The following is an 11,112-nucleotide window of genomic DNA, read 5'->3' on the forward strand; positions in this document are numbered from 1 at the left end:
AAGAAGGAAGAGAAGGATTGAATCAGAAAGTAGTTTGAAGTAATCATCATACCCCCTCCATCCATAGTGCCTAATGCGTTTTTCGGAATTGCCTTTTACTATTGATAAGATTAATAATATATGAGATGTATAATGTGAAAATTTTATCACCGAAAGCTCCTTTCACATATGAATTTGACGGTATGCTTTTCATGTCATATATTATAGCTCTAACATGTGGTCAAAATTAGCCTCGAAAAAAGCATTAGACCCTGTATAGATGGATAGAGGGAGTACCTCATTCTTCAATCTTTTCATGGTGGGGATCAAGGAGGTTTAGGGTTAGGTATTTCCTGGCTAATGTCTTGTTATTTACACCTAAATATTCCCACTCGACTCTATACATAAGAGTGAGACGGTGAGCCAGACAAAGCGATATTCCCAGAAGATATGTTTCTCTTCCAGATAGGCAAAATAAGATTTGACATTTTAGATTGACTCACAAAATTATACAAACACATATATAGTCGAACAATTGTCAAGCTTAGTCTATCCTTGTTTGGTGCCGCACCTAACATTCATGATAAATATTGTAAGTGAAGTGGGTTTCACGAGATGGTATGCAGAAGGATGATATGGTTGTGAAAAGGTTGACGCTTTGTGCGTGTCATTCTGTTTAGTTTCACACCATTAAGAATTATGAAGAAATCCATAAATAAACATAGTAAATTAGGATATATGTTATCCATTGTCACATGTGTGAAACTATAGCTATGTCATCGCAATTCAGGTTACCGGTCCTGTTTTGTCTGATTTTAAACGTCACTACTGGAACATTGTTTGCCGAGTATCAAATACGCTAGGCAAAGGATGAAAAACATTCGGCAAAGCCTTCGCCGAGTGCTACACTCAGCAAACAACACTCGGCATACACCCTTCAAGCAAAGCAAGCCTTTTCCCGAATGTTCTTTTATGGACACTCGGCTAATAATTAACTCAATAAGAAAAACTCAGGACAAACCGGAAACAACGGTACTGGCCGGTTTGCGGAGTGTAAACACTTGGCAAGGTTGACGCTTTGCTGAGTGTAAACACTTGGCAAAACGGATGAACATGAACAATAAAGAAGCGCGTGCATTGACCCCAATCAACCAGTTGCCATCCATGCGGTTTGGGGGGGCCGCTAGCCCCTGCCATGCATGAGAATACAACATGCACGAGGCCGTTGGGGTCAGATCGCCCTGGTCACCGGAGCAAGCGCCAAAGGCTTCCGTGTTCAGCACCTCATACGGGGACTTTGTCATCCGCCCTCTAGACATCCGTCATTGCATCGATGGTGGCGGGAAGCCGCGTCTGTGGTGGCGGGGGCGTCACATCCATAGCGGCTGGAAAAACGCTAAGAGTGGTCGGGACGGAGAAATGGAAGGGAACAGTCAAAGGGACGAGCTCGGCGGTGGGTGGAGGAGGGTCTCGGTCATGGCCCGCGTTTTGGGTACCGAGCGAAATTCCGAGATCTTGCGCGGTTACCGCCCTCCCTCGAGAAACACGGATACCGAGCAAAAAATCTCGAATAATTTGAAAATTTTGAATTCAAATGCTTACAGTATAGTTAAATGCAGGCCATCTCCAATGCAACCATAGGGATGTTGACGGCCTAGTGGTAAAGCCAACCTTTCATCAGCAGGTAGACGCGGGTTCGAATCTTGGTCACTAGGGTCCGCTCGGGATCCAAAACCTTGGTCATGGCAGCCTTCGACAGTCTCAACCATTGTGCAGGGTGCTACGACCATGGCCTTTTGTTACTGAAGCTGGCTATGTTATGATACAACCATGGTTGCGAGGGGGAGCGCGTGGTACTGAAGAGGGGGGAGGGGGCTGTTAGCTGCTGGCAGGGGCAATGGCCGGAGTTGGGTATGCTACAGAGACGGCTGGTAGCGCAAGGTGATTTTGCTGCAAGTTCACAACCGACAGCGTTGACTTGACGTTCACGGTGAGTTTGACCGGCGACGAGGGCGGTCAGCTGATATCCGACAGCGAGTCCAGCAAGCTATTCTGCGGCGGGGTCAGCGGCACTCGATTTGCTGTGCTCTCTCATCCGTGCGCGCTCACGTGATTTGAAGGGAAAAGCTGTTAGTGGGGCGGAGGCGGAGCCTTATCGGGCGGCTAGGAACCGTTGTATCTGGTGACTAGGACGCGACGGGCTAAAAGTTTCGGCCGGCCGGCGCGTGCCTACTGCTTGTCTGGCCTGGAGAAAAAGAGGCAGCGTCAAGGTGTTTTCTAGCCACTAACCAAACACCATGTCATCAATCCATGGACACCTGTCTCAGCTAATAGGAATGAAGCAGTTTTCTAGCAGCGAGTCAACTGATGACACAAGCGTGAAGATGTCATTCGTCAGTGTCATAAAAAAAATCCTTTGGTGGCTTATCAAGCTGGCCACTTGGTTCTTTTCTTTAACATGGATAAATAAAATGGAATCCCTATACCACTATATCCATAAAATGCATAAACGGAGTTAACGCCTTAAAATAGCAAGAATTGTGTAAAACATCCCACATTTTTTCCTCGTTAAATATACTAGCAAAAGGGCCCGTGCGTTGCACCGGGTTGAAAAAAAAATGTAAGCACTCATCCTGCTTAAAACCACTATATTGGCCTTTTTTCCATGGTATTAATGTAAAATGCAACATAAGTTGGTGAAGAAGTTATCCAAAAAGTACGTCCTTTTATCAAGAAGTATGATGCAATGGAAGTTATTCATTATCCAGAAGTATGATGCAACAAAAGCTAAGAATTAGATGGTTGATAACTCCCATCTCGCCAAGCAGCATACATGACCATGGATGTGATTGAAAACATTAAAAGTTAAGAAAACTACCGTTCTGCAGAATAATAGGCCATAGCCATCACGGTAGTCTAGTTACGATTTTCACTGAAACTGAAGCAATTATTGAATAGAGCAAATAAAGAGCAAGAACCATGCAAAGCTTATCACTTGACTATATTATTATTTCTTTAACCAACAAACAGTATGATGACTACTATGTAATCACTTTCTGCACATCTTTGGGTTATCTCTAACAGCGGACTATGTAAAACTACTTCCTTTGTGCAAGACGGAGCTGCAGCTGGGTTGCACTTCCAAGTTTCACCACGTTCAAGCTTGCATAATCTCCATTTGCAATCATAGTATATCATCCATAGAACCATTGAAGTTTTCCACTTTTCTTCATTATGAGACTCAGTATAGTTTATCCTATTGTTTGTTATGCCTTCGAATCCCATGACAAAACACTTTCTCGCATCCTTTCGTGTTTACCCAAATACATTCGGCCAGAACCTAGGAAATGATATTAATAATCTGATATACAATTCAAAACAGTGAAAAAACTATTCAACTGAAATAAATAAGTGTTAGCACATGCTGTCTTTTTTAACATCTCGTCTCTACTAAGCTTGGTTGTAAGGTAATAGCTCGAGGAAAAACTGAATCAGTAAGCCATATTTAGATTTGGCACATCTAGCACAAAAACTATGAATACTGTCAGAATATCTATCAACATCCAGACCAAACAGCATCGGATGGCGAGAACCATTTGTTCAAAAAGTCCAAGGGAGAAGGAAGCGGGGAATTAAATAGGACTAATAGGCAGCATGTTAATTAGAGTTCCCATGTAACATGTGATTTTTTTGTATATATTCTGAGTGTTAAAATAAGCCCTACCAAATAGAGGGTTCAGAATTGTTTGTCTTAGGTGAGCATTGGAATTTCGTAAGGTTGGCTAATCAATATAGGTAGAATGCAACTGATGAAAATTCAACTTCATGTAGAATGCAACCAAAGAACTTCGTGGACCCATTTGTTTTCATTTTCATTATTAATAAATAATATACACATGTACGTATTACATATTATTATGCAGATTCTTTTCCTTAGGAAAACTGCAATGGTCTAGCATCTATAATCCCTAGAGAATTCTAATGGTCTAGCTTCTATATCTTATCAGCCAATTTCACATTTTGGTTCAAATACGGTAAGCACTTCAAACTGCTTTTATCTTAATTGAAACAGCGTGCACTTATCTATTTTTTTCCCTTTTGAAACTATTAATATAGAGGTGTTCATGCTATTCATACATAAACTAAGGCTATAGAAGGCATAATTAGGTATGGCACAGATTATCCATGCGAGTAACTTTATTCTGAAATGAAATATACCTGATAATTTCCTTTGGAAAAATGGCTCCTTACCACTTTCAACTGAGAGTGAGCAAGAAGTATTGTTGAAGCATTAGCACACAAAAGAGCTCAGCATAATCGTGCATGACAACCAACCAAACCGACCAACCTAAGTTATTGAAAAAAACAAGATCTTCTGATACACAATTACACGCAAAAAGGTGATTGCAAAAACTGCAACAGAGAACAGTTCCTTATTGACATCTCAACAGAGCAACCTCATACGGTCTATATCTATATTGCAAAAATACCCGGCAATTAAACAACCTTATATATCTGTTCTATATTACAAAAACACCGTTGATGTGCTGCGCTGCTGCTAAGATTCTGTGTATAAGGTTTTCCCTAGTAGTGTGCTGGGTTTCTTGGCGGATCATCCCTTTGAGTCGCCGCTCCGGCTTGATGTGCACTTACACTGGTGATGTGAAGGATCCACTGCGCCACAACTCTGCACCATTAGCTGACGAGGCAGTAAATGAAATGGTTAAGTCCCTTCTGAATGGAGATCCAGAAGACTGCATTAAAACCGGTCTGGCCCCTTTCTGCAAGCTTAACCGCCACCAGATGTGAGTCTCTGAACTTATTTACCTTTACCTCATTATTCAAACATTTTACTCAACCTTTGATAACATTTACAGGTTAAGTCTAATTTTTGGAAGAAGACATATGATCATGAAGCCGCCAAGAAGGCCAGGGCTGCCAAGAAAGCCGCCAAGAAAACCGTCAAGAAGACAACCAAGAAAAAGAAGAAACCAAGCGCCTCTGATCTTCTTAATCTGGATGACACTTCTGAGTTGGAGGTAGCCCTTGACTCTCTTGGCTTGTTTTTCAACCAGCTTATTCGCACTGACTATTATCAGGATGACACGGGAGCCAACCAAGCTGTTGAAAAAGAGGTAACTATCATTTTCTCCGTCTCAGAACCTTTGCCAAGACAGAAACTTCGGTGAGTAACCCGGAAAGTAAGGTTTTCACACCCCTTGACTTATTTAGATCCTCACTTTATTTTGAAACGACAGCAACACGAGAATCGACGTCAGACCCGAACCGGCGGAGGTGAAGAATTATAGGGCAAATAGCATCCAAAAGGTCCCAGATAAGTAGGGGCGGTGGTTTTACTAATTCGATGTTTGAATAACTCTTTGGAGTCATTTGATTGGCTACGTTCTCGCTGGAATGGCGGTGATATTTGTAGGCGATGAGGTTTTTGACTCGTGGTCTTTCTAGGAGCTCTGAAGCATGCATATGTTCTATGTCTGTGACTGTTAGCTTTAGGAAGTAGCTAATACTAAACCATGTTGTCTCATTAGTCATGTTTAACTATGAAGAAAAGATTGTATGACTTGGCAAGGAATTGCTAAGCCTAGCTTAATGTAGATTTGAAGATTTGGTTTGTCTTTCTGTGTTACTGTTAGTTGTAGCCAGCTTGCTGTATGTCATGCTCATGTGACTACTTTCCGAATTAGTGAAACCTTGTTACTATGTGTATTGAGCACCATTCTTTTTTTTACCTCTGTTTTTTGTTGCTCTGTATTTTAGCATCATCATCTGGAAAAAATATCAAGATAAGTGAGAACATGTTCGATATTACTATGTCTTATTTTCAGGCATATTTGTAGCTGGATTGCGGTCCTATGGCAGTGAAGCGATGAAAATTTTGACATGGCCTTTGCCTGAAGTTATGTAAATCTGCAGTTGCTTATTTTATTTCTCTTTCTTTTGCAAGGGACGCTTTAACTTATTGTGAACCGACGAATCTGCGATATGGTTGTTATGTGGAAAAGAATGACATTTTCCAGATTTGCTTATTTATATGACAGAATTAAGAGATGCTGTTGTATTAGAGTATTAATAATTCATATGAAGTGTAATAATATGGGAAGTGGTTTTAGGAAGCTTCTATGATCAGTTGTGGACAGGTTTTAGAAGCTTCTATGCGTTTTTAATGTGTTTTTATTTGGTTTGTTTGTTTTATCTTTCCTTTTCTCTATCTCAACACATGTCTACTTTTTTTAATACATATTTTACATTTTTCGTATACACGGAAACATTGTTTATAAGCACATAACATGCTTCAAATATAAGAGACCCGTCTCTATCGGATACTAAGGCAGTTCCTTTGGGTCAAGATATGTGTCATTATATAATGTTATTTTATTTGTAATGGGTACAAGATATGTAGTGTTAATATTCACAGACAAATTATGAATTTATTAGTACGTGTTAGGTGTAAAGATAAAGAATTTATTTTAGATCCGGCCATCAGTCTTTAATTTGGATATCTATTATGCTAGTTGTACTCCTAGACCACTAAGATCAAACCCTAGGTTTGACTCCTTGTGTGTCACATGAGCACTGGATTATTCTTTCATTGGAAGACAATGTCCGTGTCTATAGACTTGAGGCAATCTTCCGAAACTCCGACGTGCAATACAAGATCACCACTGTTTACGGCCCCACCGACTCTTCTCGCAAAGACGCTTTCTTCGCGGAGCTCATCGACCAAAAGCCACCTGTCGGAGTCCTATGGCTTGTGGCAGGAGATTTCAATCAAATATATCGCGCGCGACAAGAGTAATAGAAACATTAACCGGAGTCGCATCAACCGGTTTCGAACGGCTCTCCAGAGTTGCGAGTTGAAAGAAATTCATCTACAAAATAGGAGGTTCACCTGGAGCAACGAGAGGGCAAACCCGACCTTGTGCAAACTTGATTCGTTCTTCTGCAACGCTGAATGGGACGCCGCCTTCGGCACCCACGTGCTCCACGCCCTATCTTCCTCCCTTTCCGACCACTGCCCTCTCCTTTTCGCAGATGACAAAGGCCCGATGAGACTCAAGACCTTCAAGTTCGAAAACTTCTGGGTCTCCATGCCGGGTTTCATGGAAGTTGTTAGCAAGGCTTGGGATGAGCAGCTTCCGCACTCTGAGCCGTATCAGATCTTGTTCCACAAACTCAGAAAGGTTGGACAGCGCCTTTCTGAGTGGAGTAGGGGACTCTTCTCAAAGGCAAAAATTCAGCTGCATGCGGCCCTTTTGGTGATCCTGCACCTTGACATTGCGCAAGAAAACAGACATCTTTCCCCCGACGAGGTTGATCTAAGGGCTAGGCTTAAGAGGAGGGTAATAAGCCTGGCCGTGCTTGAGAGGGCTCGGAAAAAGCAATGCGCGAGAATTGCTAACCTCAAGGAAGGAGATGCAAATACCAAATTCTTCCATCGCCGGGTCAATGCAAGGAGGAGAAAGAATCATATCCTCAGGCTAAAGCATGGCTAGGGTTGGGTCACTGACCATGATGCTAAGGAGAAGATAATTCATGACCACTTTTCTACGGTCATGAGGAGAGGGTCTTTGTCAACAAAAGACTTCAACTGGGACGAGCTCAACCTGGAGTCTCACGAGTTGGAGCTGCGCGAGCTTGGATCGCCCATCACCGAGGAGGAGGTGCTTGGGGCATTAAACGACATGCCCAATGATAAGGCGCCAGGCCCGGACGGCTTCACGGGCATTTTCTTCAAGAAGTGCCGGGGCATAATCAAGCATGATGTGATGAGGGTGATTCTCCAGTTTGACTCCTTACACACGTCCGATCTACACTGGCTCAACTCTGCCAACGTCGTGCTTCTGCCCAAGAAGGAGGGAGCTGAGGGTATTGGTGATTATAGACCCATTAGCCTTATCCATGCTATCGCCAAAATCCTCGCGAAGGTGCTATCCCTCCGCCTTGCTCCGCACATGAACAAACTTGTCTCCAACGCTCAAAGCGCCTTCATCAAGACGAGAAGCATACACGATAACTTCATGTGCGTGCGCAACTTTGCCCGCCGGCTCCATAAGTGCAAGACTCCGTCGCTCCTGTTCAAGCTTGACATCCGAAAGGCATTTGATTCGGTCAGATGGGAGTATGTGCTGGACCTCCTCCGACGCCGTGGGTTCCCATGCAAATTTCATAACTGGATTGCGGCGCTTCTTTGCACCTCTTCCTCGAGGATCATCCTAAATGGTGTGCCCGGCCCACCAATCATTCACGGTCAGGGCCTTCGCCAGGGGGACCCAATTTCACCGTTGCTATTCGTCATCGCCATTGATCCGCTACAACGGCTCCTTGACTTGGCTACCCGCAAGAAATTGCTCCACCGGATCCGTGGAAGAGGTGTCATGGTGCATACCTCGCTTTATGCGGATGATGCCGCGGTGTTCATGGCCCCTATAAAAAAAGACATTGACAACTTCTCGGCAATTTTACGTGGTTTTGGGGAGGTCACCGGGCTATGCACCAACTTTCACAAGAGCTCCGTTGTGCCTATCCGGTGCAATAACCTTAACTTGGGACACATTCTGCAAAGCATGCCGGCCACTGTGGCTTCCTTCCCTCTACGGTACTTAGGCTCCCGCTATCCGTCTGGCAGCTGAAAAAGGCGGATTTCCAATTTCTTGAAGACAAGGTGGCGAGCAAATTGGTTACGTATGAGGGGCAGAACATTACTACCATTGGGCGCACGACATTAGTAAAATCGGTCATCTCCTCACTTGCGGTCTACTTCATCACCTCCTTGATTGTCCCTCCGTCCATCTTGCAAAATGTGAACAAGCTGGAGCGTGCTTTCCTGTGGTCCGGGTCGGATAAGACCACGGGAGCAAAGTGCAAGGTTACTTGGAATATTGTCTGCCGCCCATCGGAGTACGGTGGCCTTGGAGTCCTTAACACCGCCAAGTTTGCTCGCGCCTTGCGACTGAGATGGCCTTGGTTCGAATGGACGGAGCCAAATAAGATGTGGGTCGGTTTGGGCAACCCTTGTGACGAGGCGGACATGTCTTTCTTCTATGCCTCAACCACCATTTCTATGGGGAATGGGGCCAAAACGCCCTTCTGGGAATCCCCTTGGCTACAGGGAGCCAAACCAAAAGATGTTGCTCCCCTAATTTTCGAGGCCTCCATGAGGAAAAATTGGAAGGTGCGCGAGGCCCTCAAAAACAATGATTGGATTCTCAAGATCAACCCCTCCACGACCGTCTCCATCGAGCACATCCGGCAATTCTTCACCCTTTGGATGCTCTTGCACAACTTCCATCTTGATGAGCTTTCCGAGGATTCCATTATATGGAAGCACACGGCCGATGGGTGCTACACCCCCGCCTCCGCATATCAAGCGCAATTCCTCGGGCTAGTTCTCTCCCCCATGGAGCACATGATTTGGAAGGCTTGGGCGCCTCCAAAGGCAAAGTTCTTCGCTTGGTTGGCAACCCAAGATAGAATCTGGACGGCGGATAGGCTCGCCAAGCGGGGTTGGCCGAACTGTGGTCTTTGCCCTCTTTGCAAAAGGGAGCAAGAGAGTGGTCCTCATCTTTTTTTCAAGTGTCGTTACACCATCCGCCTTTGGAAGATGGTCATTGAGAAATTTCAGCTTACGCATTTGGACACCTCTTCATGGCATTTGGAGGCTTCAGTCAAGAGTTGGTGGGAAAAATTGACCGGCACAGGAGTACCCGACAGAAAGGCGATGGCCTCGATGACTATGCTCGTGTCGTGGACCGTCTGGAACGAAAGGAATGCACGGGTCTTCCGGCATAAGTGTGCTCCACCACCTATTTTACTAGCTTCCATTGCCAATGAGGCAAAACTTTGGGTCACCGCCGGGGCAAAGAAATTAGAGGCCATTATTTTGCGCGAGTAATCACTCATGCCGTGTAAGGGTGCCTATTGTAACAAAACCTCTTCTCTACTTAATTAATATATGAGGCAAATCTTTTGCCTCGGTTTCAAAAAAAAAATCTTTAGTAGTCGGTGAAAGACGACAGTCGTGTCGCATGAACATTGGTTATTCTTTCACTAAAGGAAAGTGACCATGTTGACATCATCAATCTTGAATCTCCATCTTGCTGGTTAGGGCCTCTTTGATTCATAGGAATTCTCAAACACATGAACAAAAAAAACATAAATAGAATGTCATGCCACTTTGAACACTATAGGAATGTATATATGTATATTTGATTGTGCACATGAAAGCTATAGAATTCTTCACGGGAGGTTGGAGTGGGCAAAACCTTGCAGAGCATCCTGGAGTGTTGCTGTCAGGTGCACCGTGCACACAAATGCTATAACGTTATTACAATGTTTAGCATGATTTAACGGTTCTATAGCGCAATTAGCATCGTAGCAAGCAAATCTGCTAAAATATAGTGTGCACCTTCCAGATACACTATAGAGACGCTATAGCGAGGAAATATCACGCTATTTTTTTCATTGCATATGGCTAGGTGGGTGCCGATGTCTAGTTTCAGGGGGAGACGTCTAGCAAATCAAACTGTTGGATGCCTCTCGGCATTCGAGAACTCCTTAAATATTATTTTTTTTGCGGATTCTTTAAATAAGATTTTGGAAAGGAGTTTTCAAATGATATGTCCCTCGAAACAGGTGCCGTAAGAAAAGGAAAGGGGAAACAAGATGCATCTAAGCCAAGTTATCAACAAAATATTATTTTTGGAAAGAAAACGTCAGCAAATTTGACTCAATGGGCTTGGCGAAACTCGACGCACGCCTTGCAAAATTAAGGCGATGGGCTGGCACCTCCAGCACGGGCCATATTCGTCCTGCCACTAAAATGGTAACGCGAAGCCAGCGAGTGACCGAGAGAACTATATCTCACTTACAACAAGAGTACCTACCGCCTTGCATGAAGCTTTCCTCCCGTGCTACAGTACTAGGCCGGTCGTTCTTTTTTGCGTTTGTTCGCTTACACACTGTCATTGGCTGCATTCGATTATAATTTTTTTTCTTCTTTTGGTTTTCTATGTTTCCTCACTGGTTTTCCATGGCTTTTTGTTATTCTTTTTTTCTTGGTTTATCCTTTTACCACGAGATTTCTTTGTTTCTTTATTTTTTCACAGGTTTTTT

Source organism: Triticum urartu, chromosome 7A (genome assembly GCF_056163025.1).
Source record: "Triticum urartu cultivar PI428250 chromosome 7A, HENAU_Tu73, whole genome shotgun sequence".
Taxonomy (NCBI): Eukaryota; Viridiplantae; Streptophyta; class Magnoliopsida; order Poales; family Poaceae; genus Triticum; species Triticum urartu.